This window comes from Trachemys scripta, chromosome 2, assembly GCF_013100865.1.
Source record: "Trachemys scripta elegans isolate TJP31775 chromosome 2, CAS_Tse_1.0, whole genome shotgun sequence".
In the NCBI taxonomy this organism is placed as follows: Eukaryota; Metazoa; Chordata; order Testudines; family Emydidae; genus Trachemys; species Trachemys scripta.
The window spans coordinates 263,443,531-263,451,564 of NC_048299.1; the positions used below are offsets into that span (position 1 = coordinate 263,443,531).

At 46.4% G+C, this 8,034-nt stretch overlaps 2 non-coding genes across 2 annotated transcripts; both read right to left on the reverse strand.

Moving 5' to 3' along the window:
* Positions 1–4,550: 4,550 nt before the first annotated feature.
* LOC117873998 lies at positions 4,551–4,764 on the reverse strand. Its single transcript, XR_004644860.1, has one exon. It is a non-coding gene; the product is annotated as a small nucleolar RNA U3 (small nucleolar RNA).
* A 1,805-nt stretch (positions 4,765–6,569) lies between these two features.
* LOC117873996 lies at positions 6,570–6,782 on the reverse strand. Its single transcript, XR_004644858.1, has one exon. It is a non-coding gene; the product is annotated as a small nucleolar RNA U3 (small nucleolar RNA).
* Positions 6,783–8,034: the final 1,252 nt, after the last annotated feature.

Below are 8,034 nucleotides of genomic sequence, written 5' to 3' on the forward strand. Positions count from 1 at the left end.
TTTTCAGGTATCTAAAAGGGTGTCATAAGGAGGAGGGAGAGAACTTGTTCACCTTAGCCTCTAAGGATAGAACCAGAAACAATGGGTTTAAACTGCAGCAAGGGAGGTCTAGGTTGGACATTAGGAAAAAGTTCCTAACTGTCAGGGTGGTTAAACACTGGAACAAATTGCCTAGGGAGGTTGTGGAATCTCCGTCTCTGGAGATATTTAAGAGTAGGTTAGATAAATGTCTATCAGGGATGGTCTAGACAGTATTTGGTCCTACCATGCGGGCAGGGGACTGGACTCGATGACCTCTCGAGGTCCCTTCCAGTCCTATAATCTAATCTATGAAGCTGAAGCCTGAGCAATGTAGCTTTGTAAGGACCCCTGTGGCACGGGGCCCCAAGCAATTGCCTGGCTTGCTACCCCTTAACGCCAGCCCTGGCTTTTATATGCAGAAAACCAGTTATTGTGGAACGGGTGGGCCATGGAGTTTTTATAGCATGTTGGGAGGGCCTCAGAAAGAAAAAGGTTGAGAACCTCTGCCCTAGATCCATCCATTTCAGCTAGATAACTTGCTGTGATATTACCACTAAAGCACAAGTTCCCTTAAAAGTGCTTTCGATGCTTTGAACTGTCATTTTCCGCTGCTTAACACTGCTGATCCCCTACACGCTCCACTTTGAACTAGCACATCTAACTATAATCACTAGCCATCTTTCTCCTTTTTATTGGTAACATATTTTCCTGTTAATTGTGTATGTTCCGTTTTAAAGAACGGCATCCGACTTTTCTTATGTAGCTCAGTGAGAAATGTTTCTGCATCCTGGGCAATTTCTGTGATATGTTTATGCCTGGCTGGTTACTGTAAAAATGCAAGACGTATTATGTACTGCTGAAAATCCGGCCGGCACTTTGCAGTTTTTAACATTGTGCCTTATCGTATAGTTAAAATAAATGTACCAGATACCAGCTTTATTACTCCTATTAGGTGGTCTAATGGCTTGATGATCAGGAGCGCTACCAGCAGGATGTTAAAGGGAAAGTACCACTTCTCAGCCCAATCCAGCCCCAGCACTGAGCAACACCTAAAGATTTTTCAGAGCAGCCAAAATGTCCGAAGCTGAACTAGGGGCTGATAGAAGGCTCATGGGTCAGTGTCTGGCAGAGAAGCTCTAAGAAGTGAGTAGCAGCAGCAGGGAAGGGAGAAGAGGACTCCCACTACATCCACTTTCCACTTCCACTTTTCACTACAAATCCTACAGCCAGGGACAGAGGACGCTTCCTAACAGTGGGGGCAGGGGGGAGCATTGTGAGTTTCAAAGCATTGTTTTAAGGAAAAATGAAATGTAAACTACACATGCCCTGATCCTGTACACACTTGCTTAACCTTCAATTGCCCCATTGACTTGCCGTACGTGTTTGGAAGAATGGGGCTGTAGAGACTGTGACAACACTGATTGTCCAAGGCTGCATTCATATTGTGTGGCTGGGCTTTTTTGATGATATCAGAGCTTTGAACTAACTGCCAGCTATGCACAGTTGAGATCCCAGCAGAGAAATACACACCCAGTCCCTTTCCTGTTATGTTCAGTGAATGAGGAAGATGTGGGGAGGGAATGTGGAACAAAGATAAGGCACCCGGTAAGGATATCTTGATTTTAGTCAGGCTTTTGACACAGTCCCACGTGACATTCTTATAAGCAAACTAAGGAAAAATGGTCTAGATGAATTTACAGCTGGGAGCAAAACTGATTGAAAGATCGTTCTCAAAGAATAATTATCAATAGTTCGCTGTCAAACTTTTGTGATGTAACTAGTGGGGTCCTGCAATGGATCAGTTGTGGGTCTGTTTCTAGTCAATATTTTCATAAATGACTTGGATAGTAGAGTGAAGAGTATGCTTATAAAATTTGCAGATGATACCAAGCTGGGAGGGGTTGCAAGCACTTTGGAGGACATGATTAGAATTCATAATGACCTTAACAAATTGTAAAATCAACAAGATGAAATTCAGTAAAGACAAGTGCAAAGTACTTAACTTAGGATGGAAAAATCAGATACCCAACTTCAAAATAGGGAATAACTTCTAGGCAATAATACTGCTGAAAAGGATCTGGGATTGTAGTGCATCCCAAACTGAATATGAGCCAACATTGTGAAGCAGATGCACAAAAAGCTAATATAATTCAGAGGTAATCATCCTGTATTAACAGGAGTGTGGTCTACTCAGCACTTGTGAGTAGGGTGACCAGATGTCCCGATTTTATAGGGACAGTCCCGATTTTGGGGGCCTTTTCTTATATAGGCACCTATTACCCCCCACCCCCTGTCCTGATTTTTTACACTTGCTATCTGGTCACCCTACTTGTGAGGCTTCAGCTGCAGTATTGTCCAGTTTTGTCACCACACCTTAAGTAAGATGAGGACAAATTGGAGACAGTCCAGAGGAGAGCCACAAAAATGATAAAAGGTTTAGAAAATCTGGCTATGGGGAAAAGTTTAAAAAAACAGGCATGTTTAGTCTTGAGCAAACAAGACCTGAGCAGGGCCCTGATAACAGTCTTCAAATATGTTAAGGGCTGTTGTAAAAAGGACAGTTACTAACTATTCTCCATGTCCACTGAAGGTAGGACAAGAAGTAATTGGCTTACTCTACAGCAAGGGCGACTTAGGTTAGATATAAGGAAAAACTTTCTAACTCTAAGGGAAGTTAAGCTTTGGAATAGGCTTCCAAGGGAGGTCGTGGCATCTCCATTAATACAGGTTTTTAAGAACAGATCCCCCTGTCAGGGATGGTCTAGGTTTACTTGGTCATGTCTCAGCCCAGAGGGATGAACTAGATGACATCTTGAGGTCTCTTCCAGCCCTACCTTTCTCTGATTCTATGGGAGGGAAAGGATAGTTATGGACTTCATGAGGTACTGTGCATTCTCAGCAACTCTGAAAATCAAGCCATCATCCAGGGGCTTGATCCAAACCCCACTGAAGTCAATAGAAAGATTCCCATTTGGATTCCTATCAGTGCTATTGGCCTAAAACTGACATAAATGGCTAACTTTAGGCAGCCATTAGATTTTTTGGCCTATAGCAGGGGTTGGCAACCTTTCAGAAGTGATGTGCTGAGTCTTCATTTATTCACTCTAATTTAAGGTTTTGCGTGCCAGTCATACATTTTAACGTTTTTAGAAGGTCTCTTTCTTCAAGTCTATAATATATAACTAAACTATTGTTGTACGTAAAGTAAATAAGGTTTTTAAAATGTTTAAGAAGCTTCATTTAAAATTAAATTAAAATGCAGAGCCCCCCCCCCAGACCGGTGGCCAGGACGCGGGCAGTGTGAGTGCCACTGAAAATCAGCTCGCCTTTGGCATGCGGGCCATAGGTTGCCTACCCCTGGCCTATAGTCTTGGTTAGGAAGAATAATCAGACTTCCAGTGACTGGCTGGGCCTCCAGCTCAACGGTTTTGGTGCTGAAATTCAAGGGATTCCTATGCTGCATGATTTTTAATGTCACTTCACCCACATTTGTAGGTAAGATTTCAGGCTTTTTGTGGTTGTTCAGCCCAGCTGCACTCATACTGCACTCTTTCATTCTCTTTAACTTTTATTTCATATTTTTCTCTCTTCATTTTCCTGAAACCACTTTTGAATGATCTAAAAAATAAAAAACAACCAAAGTTGGATTTAACGAGCATTAGTGAGGATGAGCGTTGGGTGTCTCGGAAACAGGGATCAGGAACTCTGACTTCACAGGTGGGGGAATTGGGATAAAAGTAACAGACAGAATACTTGGGCCTACAGCAAGGGAGCTGCAAGAGCCCTTCCTTGTAACTGCTGTAGGGACAAGATCAGTAGTCAGCAAGCCACGGAAGGAATCATAAGACATGTCGGGTACTAGACTGGCTTGCGTAGTACTATTAATTATCATTACGTATTACTAAAATCAAGGTTATATAGACGTAGGCTTTGAACCGGAGCAGAGCCTGGATAAACCCTGCCACAATGTCTAATTGCTATTCATCCAGAAAAAAAGTCTCCTGGCAGTATGTAACCTAAAGTGATGTGTTCTAGGCTCCTCAGAGAGCATGAATGGTGGGAATACAGGCCGCTGTCCTCCTGATCTCCAAAGTGCCAGGCAGGAACAGACAAAATCTCCCCAAGCACCAGTGTCTCTGGTGGTGTTAGCAGGGAAGCATCATCCATTGTCCCAGTGTGGAGGATGATCAGCAGGTGACATGGGGATAGGAACTGTCAGATTTAGTGGATGAACAGAAATAGCTATGAAGATGAAGCAGAACAAGCAAGAGAAGAAAAAAAAATCTTTTTAGGGTAAACCTGCTGACTGCAGAGGATGGGCACAAAGACATAAAAGAGACACAGTACCTATGGGAAAAAAGCTCTTCTCTAAGGCCTGCAGGAAAATACAGCCCAGTCCCACAGCACCTGAGAGCAGACAGAGCACCTCACTGCTGGGGGCTCAGCCCACCAAATCAACAAACAGCACAGTTCATTACAGTCACACCCAAGCTCTTTCCCACCCATTGAGCAAAACAATCTCAAAGCTAACCACTCAGATTATGTTTCTTTCCCCTGCTCTTCTCAGGAAGAACAAGACACTCTTCCACAGCAGAAAGCAGCTGCCACAGAACAGCACTCTCTGCTGTTATCATGCTCAGAAAGAAACACTACAGTTCCTTATTGTGGTTAGCAAGGCCAGGCTTTTACAGCTACCCTTCTCCAGTCACCAACTAGAGAAATGATCCCTAAGAGCACAGCCTTAACCAATGTGCACCCTGCCAGTCACAGACCATTCTGGCGCATTGCTCACTAGCTGGTGGTTGCTACAATTTGGCCTTCACAAGACAGAGAGCACTATGAGAAGCCCCACGTGAGCAGAACCTGGCTCTCAGCTCTGCCCTCCATGGCCCCCTTCCCTAGGCTGCCTATCAAAGCAAAGATGCTCAAAGTAGCCATCCCCTTTCATTTGCATAAACTGAAGACACAGACAGGCCAGTCCACCAATCTTCTCCCCGCTCCCTTCTCTGCAATGCCTAAGACAACAATCCTCTAGCTGGCCAAGCCAAGAGCTGTCTAGAAATGACAGCCTATGCAGTTTTGGACACCCACGTCATGTTTCATTGGCACCAGTGATCATAATAGAGGAAGTCAGCAATTGGGAGCCAGGCTCTCCAACGAGCAGCATTTCCTGAACCTCAAGGCCAGTCTCACCATTCTCCAGGGAGCAGGAACTCCCAATTTTTCTGGAAACCACTCCAGAAGCTTTGACTGAAAAACAAGTATATGTAGCCATAGACTTTCCTTTGAACCAAACCAGAGTCTAGATCAGGGGTGGGGAACCTACGGTCTTTGGGCTGCATCCAGCCTGCTGCTTCATTTCTTCCAGCCAGCAGCAAGTCTCTGCACCGCGGATTGAAAGCCCCGAGCCTTGGTCCCCCTGTGCCCCTGCGGGGCTGGAGCCATGAGCACCAGCTCACCAGCATGTCCCTGCAGCCCCTAGATGGAGGGGCGATCAGGGAAGCTCCCTCCCACACCTCTAACTATTATCAATAGTTCGCTGTCAAACTCTGGTGATGTAACTAGTGGGGTCCTGCAATTGATTAGTTATGGGTCTGTTACTAGTCAATATTTTCATAAATGACTTGGATAGTAGAGTGAAGAGTATGCTTATAAAATTTGCAGATGATACCAAGCTGGGAGGGGTTGCAAGCACTAACCGGAACCCCCTCCTGCATCACAAACCCCTCATCCCCAGCCCCACCCCACAGCCCACACCCCTAGCTGGGGCCCTCAGATCCTCCCACACACCCCAACCTCCTGCCCCAGCCTGGAGCCACCTTCCCGCTCCCAGAACGCCTCCTTTCTGGCCCCCCTCCAGAGCCTAGGGGAAGCACTGAGCCTCCCCTCTCCCCCTTGCCCCCGCGGTGCTGTGTGTGGCTCCCAACTGATCTTTTCTGTGGGTCACTGGCCCCTAATAGAAAAAAGGTTCCCCACCCCATGTCTAGATAAACCCAGTCAAAATGTCTAATCGCTATTCACCTGGAAGAAAGTCATTTGGTAGTGTGTAACCTTGAGTTGTGATGTTTTCTAGGTTCCTCAGAGTGTGAATGTTGGGAATACTAGCCACTGTCCTCCTGATATCCAAAATGTCAGGCGGGAACATACAAAATCTTCCCAAGCATCAGTGGCTCTGGTGGTGGTAGCAGAGAAGCATCATCCATTCATCCCAGTGTGCAGAACAATCAACAGGTGCCATGGGGTCAAACTTAGTGGAAGAACAGAAATAGCTGAAAAGATGAAGCAGAACAAGCACAAGAAGAAAGAATTTTTTTATAGTAAACCTGCTGACTGTATAGGTTGGGAACAAAGATGTAACAGACACACAGTTCATACAAAGAAAGCCCTTCTTCAAAGCCTGCAGAAAATTACAGCCCAGTCACAGGGCAACTGAAAACAGATGAAGCAATTTACTGCTGAGGGCTCAGTACACCAAACCCACAAGGAGCACAGCTCCCAGCAACCACACCCAAGCTTTTTTCACACCCCACAGGACAAATTCAAAGCTAACCACTCAGACTGTGTTTCCTTCCCCCTCTCCTCTCAGGAAGAATAAGACACTCTTCCACAGCAGAAAGCAGCTGCCACAGAACAGCACTCTCCACCATTGTCATGCTCAGAAAGAAACACTACAGTTCTTCATTGTGGTTAGCAAGGCCAGGCTTTTACAACCACCTTCTCCAGTCACCAACTAGAGAAATGATCCCTGAAAGCATAGCCTTAAAAAGGCACCTACCCTGCCAGTCACAGACCATTCTGGCGCATTGTCCTCTAACTGGTGGTTGCTACAATTTGGCCTTCACAAGACAGAGAGCACTATGAGAAGCCCCATGTGAACAGAACCTGGCTCTCAGCTTTGCCTCCATAGCCCGCTTCTGTAGGCTGTCTATCAAAGCAAAGATGCTCAAAGTAGCCATCCCCTTTCATTTGCATAAACTGAAGACACAGACAGGCCACTCCACCAATTTTCTCCCCGCTCCCTTCTCTGCAATGCCTAAGACAACAATCCTCTAGCTGCCCAAGCCAAGAGCTGTCTAGAAACGACAGCCTATGCAGTGTTGGACACCCAGAGCATGTTTATTTGGCACCAGTGACCAAAATGGAGCAAGTGAGCAGTGGCGAGCCAGGCTCTCCAACAGGGGTGTTTCCTGAACCTGAAGGCCAGTCTTACCATACTCCCGGGAGCAGGAGCTTGAGCTCCCAGTTTTTCTGGAAATCATCCCAGAAGCTGTGACTTAAAAGGTAAGCACTAACACTGTTTTGCAGTTATAATCAACCCTCCTTGGGCTGTTTGCAGGACTGAACACTAGACTTCTTCCATAGTAATTGTGAACCTCTACTGCTTGAGCTAAAGGACAGTGTCCCCCAGCTAGCAGATTCAGTCACTGGAGTGGGACAAAGATCCAGGGCCGGCGCAACCCATTAGGCGATCTAGGCGGTCGCCTCGGGCACTAACTTTTGGGGGGCGGTGACCGTGGCGGCCGGATCTTCGGCTGCCCCAGTCGTTGTTGGTATTTCAGGGGCGGGACCTTCTGCAGTGTCTGTCGGGGGCGGTATTTCGGGGGCGGGACCTTCCACGGCCTAGGGTGGCAAAAAAGCTGGTGGCATTCCTGCAAAGACCCCCCCTTGCACAGTGATGCAGAGGAGGACCCAAAAGGCTTGTTCCAAGCTTAACATTCAGCACGCTTTTTTTTAAAAGGAGAAATTATTTGGCTGAACCTCTCAGCTGAGACCTGCTTTATTGGGCGTCTATGCTCAGGTCTGCTGTTTTGTCATTGCAGCTCATTTACCCAGCACAGCTCAGCTCAGATGTAGCATATGATCTGCGGCAAGATTGTTCTTTTCACTCCATTTCCCAGGTGGGCTGCCTCAGGCACAAAGGGTCAGGTGACCTGAGTGAATCGTCACTGGCTTGTTTGGGATCAAAGAGCCCTGAATTCCTCTGGTTCCCCCTCCTTTTTTCCCTCTGTGTTG